At 44.6% G+C, this 10544-nt stretch overlaps 1 long non-coding RNA gene across 1 annotated transcript in view; it reads left to right on the forward strand.

The window, feature by feature from the left end:
• The first annotated feature begins 207 nt into the window (after positions 1 to 207).
• Positions 208 to 10544, forward strand: part of LOC120242013 — a 48602-nt gene continuing 38265 nt past the window's right edge. The window contains exons 1-2 of the long non-coding RNA XR_005531003.1: positions 208 to 316; positions 1513 to 1673. This is a non-coding gene — a long non-coding RNA (uncharacterized LOC120242013). The remainder of the gene's footprint in view (positions 317 to 1512; positions 1674 to 10544) is intronic.

Consider the following 10544-nt stretch of genomic DNA (forward strand, 5'->3'; position numbering starts at 1 on the left):
TTTCTAACTATCCTTCCTTTCAAATACAAAACAAATTTCGAAGTATTCTCTAGGTTATGTTAGTACTTTCGGTGATGGTGGTACTCTCCGTCTCTTGTCCTGTTTGAAAACTACTGAATTGTGCAAGCAGTTGAAGAGAATTAGGAATGTGTTTTGTTCTCTTTCCTAGCTCTGTTTTTCATTCTCTGCACGCCCACTCCTGCCCATGAATCCAAGGCTGCAGTCTTTCTCTCTAAAACCTATTTGTGCTTGCAGTGTACCCACTGGTTAATTTACACAGCTCTGATTCATCCTGACAGTCATAGGCTTCCGACAGGTGAGTACCTCCGGGCAGTCACCTGGAGACACTTTTCTGTACTAATACATATGTTTCATGACGGAACTATGTATCACCCTCATTTTCCAGGTATAAGATATGACAGAGTTCCAGTTTCTTATCCGATACTCTGTTTATATTTTTTTCATGTCTGTATAAGATGTTTGTATTTTTTTCATGTTTCTTCTTAGGCGTGTCTCAGCAATCATTTTTAGTTTTTCTGATCTTATCAATGATCCTCCAGATATTTCATTGTCCCTGTGGTTTCTTTCCCTTCTCGTTTGTAACACAATACTTTGTTGTTCCAGTAATGTATTAGTCGAAGATGATTTCTGCTGGGCCGTGTAAATAAATAATGAACCATGAAACCTGCAGGGAAAAATGGCAACATTACAGGAGAAAACTGTAACTAACAAGGAAGAAGCTGGCTGAAGGCCTGGTTTGGGGCTGGCTCTATTTAGGCAGGTGGAGTGTATCTTTCAGCTTCTCTTACTCTGTTGCTTCTTCATTCTTTCTTCCCTACCTGCAGTGTCCCTTGACCTCTCAGAAGCTTTGAATTCTCATGTTTCCCTGTTTCCAGGCAGGAAGAGAAGCCATCCGTGGAGGACAAACTTTGGGGCGTCTGCTATGCATACCATATCTCCGCCTGTTTTTAAATGCCTCCCTCATTTACAGGGAGGCTACCTGGTAGCCATTACTCTATCAGGTGACTCACCCCCAGCCATTATTGATTGTACCAGGACAAAAACGTATTATTCAAACTGGTGATCAGTTTGATAATAAAAAATGAGTCATTGAGGGGCACCTGGGTAGCTCAGTCGGTTAAGCATCCGACTTCGGCTCAGGTCATGATCTCACAGTTTGAGGGTTCGAGCCCCGTGTCGGGTTCTGTGCTGACAGCTAGCTCAGAGCCTGGAGGCTGTTTCAGATTCTGTGTCTCCCTCTCTCTCTGACCCTTCCCTGCTCAGGCGGTCTCTCTCTCTCTCTCTCAGAAATAAATAAAAAAAAAAAACATTAAAAATTTTAAAAAAAAACAAACTTCAAGTTTGGTCCAAAGCTCTTACCTCCTTTTCGGCACACAAAAGGCTCATGGTCCCACTGACTTATGTGTGATCTTGTGGTTTTGTGCATATGAGTGATAGGGGAGTGTGCACTCTTCTCTCACAAAAGCCTTTTTCCATGATTGACCCCTCTAGCATGGGGAGAAGGAAGAGGGAACAAGAAAAGATGTCTCCTGAGGCGAAATACTCTGCACTTCTACTGGAGTTCCTTATCTCTAAGAGGCATTCCCCAGCAGGCATCTTGAGGTAAATCGGCAAGACCAGGGTTCAGCAGCCACATGATCCGGGCCTGAGAGGTAAGGCTTCTCTTTCTTTCAGATTCCCACCCACTTGGAGTGGTTCCCTGTAGCTCCCCTCCCTCAGTTTTGGCGAGGGGGCCAATCCGCAGACCTGGGTTTCTTATCAATCCTTGCCTTTCTCCCCAAGAGGAAAACTCTTTAGACCTTTTCATTATAGAACCTGGCAAAGCAGTCTAGTGTCTCTGGTCCCTGAGAGTATGGGAGTCTCTAGTTAGCAACTGCTCCTTTATTTCAGCTCTGAGGATTTCCTAACTTTTCTTTTATATATATATATATATATATATTTTTTTTAATTTATTTCTAGGAGAAAGAGAGACAGCGTGAGCAGGGGAGGGTCAGAGAGAGAGGGAGACACAGACTCCGAAATAGGCTCCAGGCTCTGAGCTGGCAGTCAGCACAGAGCCCGAAGCGGGGCTTGAACCCACGAACCGCGAGATCATGACCTAAGCGAAAGTCGGACGCTTAACCGACTAAGCCACCCAGGCACCCCCTAAATTTCTTAATACAGCAGTGATCCCTGCACCCTTCTGCTAACTAGAGGGGCGGGACTGGCTCTTCAGCAGAGGCTCACAACTGTACTGCTGCTGTAGCTCAAGGGGGTTTTTGTTACTTACAACCAGCATCTCAGCTATTATGCCATCAAATAAATTAATTCTGTCTTTGAACTTTTCAAAATGTTTATTTTTGAGAGAGAGAGACAGAGTGCAAGCAGGGGAGGGACAGATAGAGAGGGAGAGACAGACCCTGAAGCAGGCTCCAGCAGTGCTGACAGCTCAGAGCCTGACACAGGGCTCCAACCCACGAATCATGAGATCATGACCTGAGCCGAAGCTTAACCGACTAAACCTCCCAGGCCCCCCATCAAATAAATTAATTCCTATTCATCTATGTATAACTTTTCCCAATGGTATGCATTTGGTAATATTGTTGTCTACAGAAGTCAATGTGTGTCGCAGAGGAATGACTCTTTCTTGAAACTTCCAATCCCACCATGTTAGTGCCTTATGTGAGACTCACCCTCCAGAGAAAGCTGACAGTTTTGCGATTTTTCCTCCAGTAGAAGTTGGCAGCTTCCATGTAGGAATAGAGAAAGCGTGCAGTGGGGTTGCTCCAAGGCTGGGCTTTTCAGGGAGCACAGTGATAAAGAAGAGAATGAGGAGGTGAAGGTGGCCGGTGGGGAGCTGTTAAAGCGATAACCGCTTTAGTGAGGCCCAGGGTGTAGAGCATTAAGTGGTTCCCCATCTCTCCTGTCAATGGAATCAGCTGCGGAGCCTTTGAAAGCTTTGCATGTTGAGTCTCTTCCCCAGGGCATCTGATGTCACTGAGGCAACTTAGTCATCCTGAGTGATCCCAATATAATGAAGGTTACAAAACACCAGTGTATGTAAGAAAAAGAAATGAAGGTAAATAGGCCCTGGCAGATTGAAAAGGGAAGGAGAGGTCACGACTGAGTGAGACCTGGATTCAGAAGGGAGGCGGCTCTGAGGGTGGGATGTTGGGATTGATGGTAATGATGAGTTTCTGGTGTGGCTCAGAGTGGCGGGCTTCCTTGAAGCGGGAGGAGGTGAAGGAGCTGATGAGGTGAGGCTGCAGGCTGGATCACCTTCCTGGGTGGTTATCATTTTCTGGGGGACTGACCGGAGGCTGCGGTTGCAGAGAGAGCATGTGAGAAGAGGTTCACGCTCTTGCTGACTATGGTGGAGGGATGGGGGGAGGGGGAGATTGAAAAAGACAGGGATGGGAGGAAGATGGCTGTTTGGATGACATGAGCTGCAAAGGAGAAGAGGCTTTTTGGGGTGGGGAAGTCATGTTTTGGGGAGGCTGGGTGGCTCATTAGCTAAGCGTCCAACTTTGGCTCAGGTCATGATCTCATGGTTTAGGGGTTTGAGCCCCCCATCAATTCTCTGCTGTCAGCACAGAGCCCGCCTCAGATCATGTATCTCCCTCTTTCTCTGTTCCTCCCCCCTTCTTGTGCACACACAATCTCTCTCTCTCTCAAAAATAAACTTTTAAAAACAACCCTAATTTCTTTGAAAAAAAAAAAGTAAGAAAGAGAAAGTGCTGGTTGGAAATTGCCGTGGGGAGTTTAGAGGAGCTGTAACTACACACTTCCCTGCAGGCAGTTTAGGAGAAGGTTGGTGTGTAGGAAAACTCAGCATCCCCCTGGGAGCTGTGAGTCACTCTTTTCTGTGTGTCTCCACTAGTCACACAAAACACGTCACTTCTGCTGACCAGATTGGTGGTCATGGGGAGGGGTTCCCTCACACCAAACAGTTCTCAGTGACACCAGCTGGGTGGCCTACAACTTTAACTCACTCTGAAGGTATTTAGTGTCAGGTCACACAAGATAAGAGGCTCAGTCCTACAAGACTTCGCACCCCACTTCCTTCTGTCAGATGCTAATAGCAAGTTCAAATTGTCACCTGTGCTTCTGACCCACGGGGTATAAATCAGAGGTAGCCACCACCCCCTCCTCAGGTTCAATTGATTTGCTAGAGTGGCTCATGGAACTCAGGGAAACACTTGTGTTTACCACTTTGCCCAAGGATATGATAAAAGATCCAGATGAACAGCCAGATGAAGAAAAATATAGGGCAAGGTGTGGGAGGGTCTTAAGAGTAGGAGTTTCTGTTCGCATGGAGTTGGGTTGTGTCACCCTCCTGGTGGATGTGTTCATCCACCTCTAAGCTCTCTGAACCCTGTGCCATTGGGGTTTTATGGAGACTTCATTGTGTAGGCATAGGTCAGTTATGAACTTCATTTCCAGCCCCTTTCTCTAGGGTGGAGGATGGGTGATGGGGCTGAAAATTTCCAGATTCTAATCAAGGCTTTGTCTTTCTGGTGATCAGCCCCCATCCAGGAGCCCACCTCAAGAGAACCAAAGAGGGGCACCTGGGTGACTCGGTGGGTAAAGCAGCCATCTCGATTTTGGCTCAGGTTGATCTCACAGTTTGTGGGTTTGAGCCCCACATTGGGGCTCTCTCCCTCTTTCCCTCAAGGAACAAATGATGTTCCTAGTGCCCTTATCAGTTAGGAAAGTCCAAAGTTTTAGGAGTTGTGCACCAGAAGCTGGGGGCAGAGACCAGGATATGTTTTCTATGATCTCACAGTAGGAAATGGGCAGTTGCCGTAGGACAGAGCTGCAGTCCGAAACTTCTTAGCTTTTAAAAGCATCACCAAGGATACTCCATGGAGAAAGGATCTGAGGAATCAGAGAGACTGCTGGAGACACCTGTGTGATGGCTTGATCCAGGGAGTGGATGAAGAAAGGAAGTGAGAGGTGGTTGGATTTTGGATAGACGGTATTTTGAGTAGATCTGACAGATTTTGTTGATGGATTGAAAGTTGATGTGAGAGAAAGAGAGGAGTGAAGGATGACTCCAAGGTCTTGGCTTGAGCAACTGGAAGACTGGAGCTGCCATATACTAAGATGGAAGACGCTGTGGCAGGGTCAAGTTTAGGTGAACAAAAAAGAGAAGGACCTGTCCCAGTGGTTAAGTGGGGCTGCTCTTAGGGTGTGGAGGGTTCTGGGAAATATTTTCTGGGACACCTGTCAATATAAGTAATTTGATTTAAACAGTGTTTTTTGTTTAAAATATATTTAAAAATTCATGAGCTTGGGTTGCCTTGGTGGCTCAGTCAGTCAAGCATCCCACCCTTGATTTTGGCTCAGGTCATGATCTCTTGGTTCATGAAATTAAGCCCCACGTGGACAGCGTGGAACCTGCTTGGGATTCTCTCTCTCCTTCCCGTTCTCTCTGCCCCTCCCCCACTTGCACATGGGCTCCCTCTCAAAATAACTTAAAATAAAACTTAAAGAAAATTAAATAAAAATTCCTGAACTTATGTGCGGTGTGGTGATCTGCCATGTGATTGAAAATAGTGGGTGGGAAAGGGGCACTTCTGTATTTGCTCCTTGTCCAACTAGTGTACGTAACAATTACCACCATCTCTCCCTGTTAAGGAACAGGAGCCATCTCTTCTTGTTCATTTTTGTCAGATGTGCTACCTTTCACATCTTCCATCAGGAGAAAAAGATAGCACGCTATTATTATTCTCATTACCATGCCATGGTTCTTTGGAAACTCTTTGTATTGAAACAATACAGATCTTTCGTTTGCAGTTGTCTAATGCCATTTACTAATGCTGATTGCATTAGTCTTCTTGATGCCACATCGCCCACGGTGCAGCCTAGGGATACTGGCTTCCATGACTCTCAGAGATGACTGCTGTGCTTTGTACATGACCACAAGTGCATGTCTTACCCAGCATATGTGGGAATATGTGAATGATAATTCATTTTATGCTAAACTTACTGCTGGGAATTTGAAAGTGCAAATGAGGAGGAGTATATCTTCCAACCATGTTGTTAGGGTGTAAACTGCCTTCCCCAAATGTGATTGCTTTCAGTGTTGACTGTGTTGCTGCCTTTAACACACATGCATCAGTAGGCAGAGCTGGAAGAGAAGTTCCATTCACTCAAGGAATGTCCATCCCTTGTCTGGCATGACTTAATACTAATCTGGGAGACTAGGATAGCACCATATTCATAAGAGGCCAGAGGACACTGATGGAAATAGCCTGTTGAGATTGTGGAATAATTTCTGGAAAAGCCTCAGAGGATGAGGCATGGCCACCCCTCTTGGAGGCCTGACATATGTGGCAGAGCCTGTGGAGGGGTGTAGAGGGGTGGGGGTGTTGGGCGTGGGAAGTAGCAGTATCTGGGGAAGGATGCACAGGGTGGTGAACAGCCATTGCCTCTTCTGCTGTTCTTGGCTGCTGTGGACTGTGGGTGGTGCTGAGGTGGGAACCCCAAAAGATGAGAGCCAATGTGGAGCTCCTGTAGGCTGCTCAAGTCAGTGGCTGGCAGCGATCTTTGATGGCCCAGAGCCCTGAACTTGTCCTGTGTCTGATACAAGTCATACAGAACCAGTGTTGGCACTGTGCTGGTAGCCCATCTCACTTGATTCTGGGACATTAACACTGCCCCTGCCCCTGGGAGCATCCTCTCCCCAGGTGCCGCTGCTGGAACTGGGGCCAAAAAGAGTCCCAGGCCTCATGAGGGACTTGGGTGCTCCAAGAGTGGGATGGAAGTGGGGGGCATGGGAAGGGGGTACAGAGGAACACGGGGCACCAAGAAGGGAAGAAACAGGGACCAGTCCCATCCAGGCTTGGGGCACCCCTCCTGGATGGCTCAGTTGGCCCTGACCAGTCTTAGCCACTACAGAGGGACTTAAAAATTTGGGGGGAGGGCATCTCTGGTGACCAGGTCCAGGTTTGGGAAACTCTTCCTGGACAGCCATGGGTAGGGGCTCAGGGTTCAAGGCCCAGGGCCCAGGTAAGGGACTGCCTTGGGTCTAATGGTCAGACTGATGTCAAATACATGTTCTTGGTAATGGTCCCATCTGGATATCTAAATCTGGGAGCCATCAAGCTTCTAAAAATGGCTTTATGGAAGGAAAAGGTTCTGAGGCTTCTAGCTCCCAAACTCTACCACTTGATTATAAAACATGAGAAGGCAGTTCTCTCCCTTCTTAGGTAGATGAAAAACTCTAAGCAAGAATTATTGACTTAATGGTTTCTAGAACTTCAATAGCTTATGGAAACCTACAAAGAACTCTGAGTCCTGAAAACAGAAGCAGTTCATACTGTGAAAAACCACAGACCCGAATGTCCCTAGGAGTAGCACCTCTGGGAAGGAATGACATTCTTCATGTCCCAGTGCCTGACCGAGTCTAAGCTAATAACATTTTCCCTGCCCTCTGAACAGCGTTACTTGTTTCAGTCTGCTGTCTGCGTAGCCAGGGGAATAATTAATTAACAGTTAAGTCTGCTGGAAGCATACCACCAAGTGGCACTCGGTAAATATTTGTTCTCAGTGATGAGGCTGTTGCCTATCTATACGATCAAATGAGAAAAATTAAAATGTGGGGTTTTTCTTAGCGAGGTGTTAGACGTTTGTCATCTTATTGATGAGAAAATTGAAGGTCAGAGGAGCGAGGTGATTTATCCAAGGGTGCACAGTGTGATAGGGGCAAAGCAAGCCTTGTACCCCCAGTTCCTGATTCCAAATTTATTCATTGCTTTTTCTGCTACATTGCACTACTGTTTTGGGGAGATGGCTGAATTCCACTAAGCAAATTCACATGGTGAGACATTAACCTTTCCAAAGAACAGTAAAATCTCATTAAGTCAGAATAATTGGAAGAATGGCCAGGATGAATTGGGGAAAAGTTTGAACTATTTTCAGAAATTTTCAGCTTTTTCCTTTCAAGGCCATGTAGTAAATTGGAGCGAATAACCACCAAATGGGGCCAAAGAGAGGTCTCACTGAACCTGTGTGAAGGAGCAAACAGGAATAATTTATAAATGGTACATCAACAGTTTGCATGTAAGTGATGACTACCAAAAATATTATAGGCATTTGGGGAAACAAATTCTGGTTAAAAATAAGCTAAATGTTTCCCTTGAAATCTCCTTGCAAAAATTTACATAGGGGCTTTAACAAATATGTCAAACCACATGTTAAAATTATTGCGCCTTTGATTTAGTGGCATGTAAATTAACCTGTTTGATTTTGCTGTGCTCATACTCACGTTATTTCCATAGCTCACAGCAGCAAGAATGATGACATCTGTTTCTCACTTTCTATCCCCTTGATTTTCCCTCTATCCAAGGCCCACAGAATGCTTCCAGCTGCCCTGAGCCTGAGCATTTTCTGTCTATTCCTTTCCCTGACCACACTCCCCCCAGTTTTCACCAAATGACCCTCCCCTTCCTGCCACCGTCTGTGAGAAGGCCTCACATTTGGCCACCTTTCAGGTTTTTTGTTCAAGCACTAACATGAAGTTGTTCTTGAAGATGTTCAGAAATGCTGGGCCTTGCTTTCTCTAATTCTGTTGTGGAGCAGAACTGTCAGGCATACTACTCCTGAAGCAGTTGGTAAGCACCTTCTCCTTTTCTCTCTTCAAATTGACTTCTTCCTCCTTTAATGGGTAAGAATTAGGGTTGTCTGTCTGGCAGGCAGCACACGGAAGACTCCACGCTGTGCAAGGGATTGTTATTGACTTACAGGCAGCTATTTGGGAAAACAGTCTGTGTAATGATCTCAGCCAAGCTATGTGCAAGTTGGGAAAAAGAAAGATATCGGGGGAAAATGGATACACACACATATATAAGGCTTTCTGTGCTGGGTGAGTTGTCCTGGATGAGATTCAAAGATCCAGGTATCTTAGGGAAAAACTGACCGAAACAAAAACCATGGCTACAGATACTTCTGCCATTTCATGTTAGTTTATTCTGATGAAATAACTTCACTTCAAAGCAAACTAGAGCTCCTCAGGCCTTCCCCGCTAGTGACCTGCTGCCCCCCTCCGGAGAAGTTGGAAATTGCAGCTTTTGGTTCCTTCCTGTCCATTTCTGTCTCCTTACCCAAAGTCACTTGGCTGCAGCGTAAAGAAGCATGGGGCCGTAAACTGCAAACCATATATTCAGTGAGTTTACATTACACTGGGTAATGGAAGGATCTTTATTTCTGGGCTGGAGGATGAAGTCTTTAATTTTGTGAATTGTATGTCCCGGTTCCACTCTCCTTCTCCCACCAATCCAAGCTAAAAGCGTCTTTCTTGGCAGGCTGGGACTAGCAAGAAGTCCTTTCTGACTTGGCATCCTACCTTAGGTATCTTATCCTTAAAAGGGAAAGTCTAGACCCCTGAGCTTTACGGTCCCTCTGGCTGATTCCATAAAAATACCATTACCAGTGAAAAATGTCTATTTAATAACTTGAAGAAACTCCTAGGTATTAAACAAGCCTTCCTTTTAATGAGCAAGATTTCTAGAAATAAATGAATTACACTTGGTGCAAGGGTTGAATTTCAAAAAATTGTTTTCAGTATAGGAAATATGCCGCTAGGAGGCAGTGTTGGCATATAGTTTTATTCAAACATATCCAATATAGTCCCTTTTGAGGAAAATAATTTTTAAACCAAAGGCTATACGAATGATTAGAAATTATAATGTTTTGTGTGGCAACAAAGTTCTGCAAAGAGTAGTAAAGGGTCATCTATCTTATACAATAATAGAACAGTAAGTTGGATAAAAGTTTCTATCATCTGTGAGTGAAGTAAGAAACACTGAACCTGATTTGTGAGAAATGGTAGGTAGCAACTTGGTTAAAAAAAGAAAAAATGACATTCACTCTCCTTTTATTTCACCTCAGCCACATGCAGCCTCTGAAAGCTGTACTCCTTTGGCTTTATTTCTATGCACTGGAAGATGAGGATAGATTACTAATTATCTTAGTAAGAAATTTCTGGAAATTTTTTCCTCTTAAATACTGCTGCCTTCTCCTTTAAAGCTCAAATAGTTGTGAAGTAGGAAGGTTGTTATTTTTTTAAATAGATGAATAAACCGATGCATGGAAATTTCATGTAAAACTTAAGCAAATTAGAGAGTAAAAATAGAATAAAATACAACCATTGTAGTCTCACTGCTCTTCTTTTTTAATAGCTGAAGAAATTACAATTGCAAAACACCCCAAGAATGTGTAGAAAGCAGCACAAACTTTTCATACATTGAGAGTAGCCATGTTTATGCTAATATTTTGCATCTTCAGGTGTGAGGTCTTACGGCAGAGTAAATGTTATCATGTAAAAATATCATTCTCAATCTAGGAAACTTGGATAGAATTTGGAGAATCACTATTTTTTCTTTATTATATGTAAATTTTTTTAATATTTATTTTTGAGAGACACAGAGAGAGACATAGTACCAGTAGGGGAGGGGCAGAGAGAGGGGGAGACACACAACCTGAGCAGGCTCCAGGCTCTGAGCTGTCAGCACAGAGACTGACATGGAGCTCAAACCCAT

The sequence above is a fragment of the Hyaena hyaena genome, unplaced genomic scaffold, assembly GCF_003009895.1.
Source record: "Hyaena hyaena isolate Hyena2069 unplaced genomic scaffold, ASM300989v1 scaffold_299, whole genome shotgun sequence".
In the NCBI taxonomy this organism is placed as follows: Eukaryota; Metazoa; Chordata; class Mammalia; order Carnivora; family Hyaenidae; genus Hyaena; species Hyaena hyaena.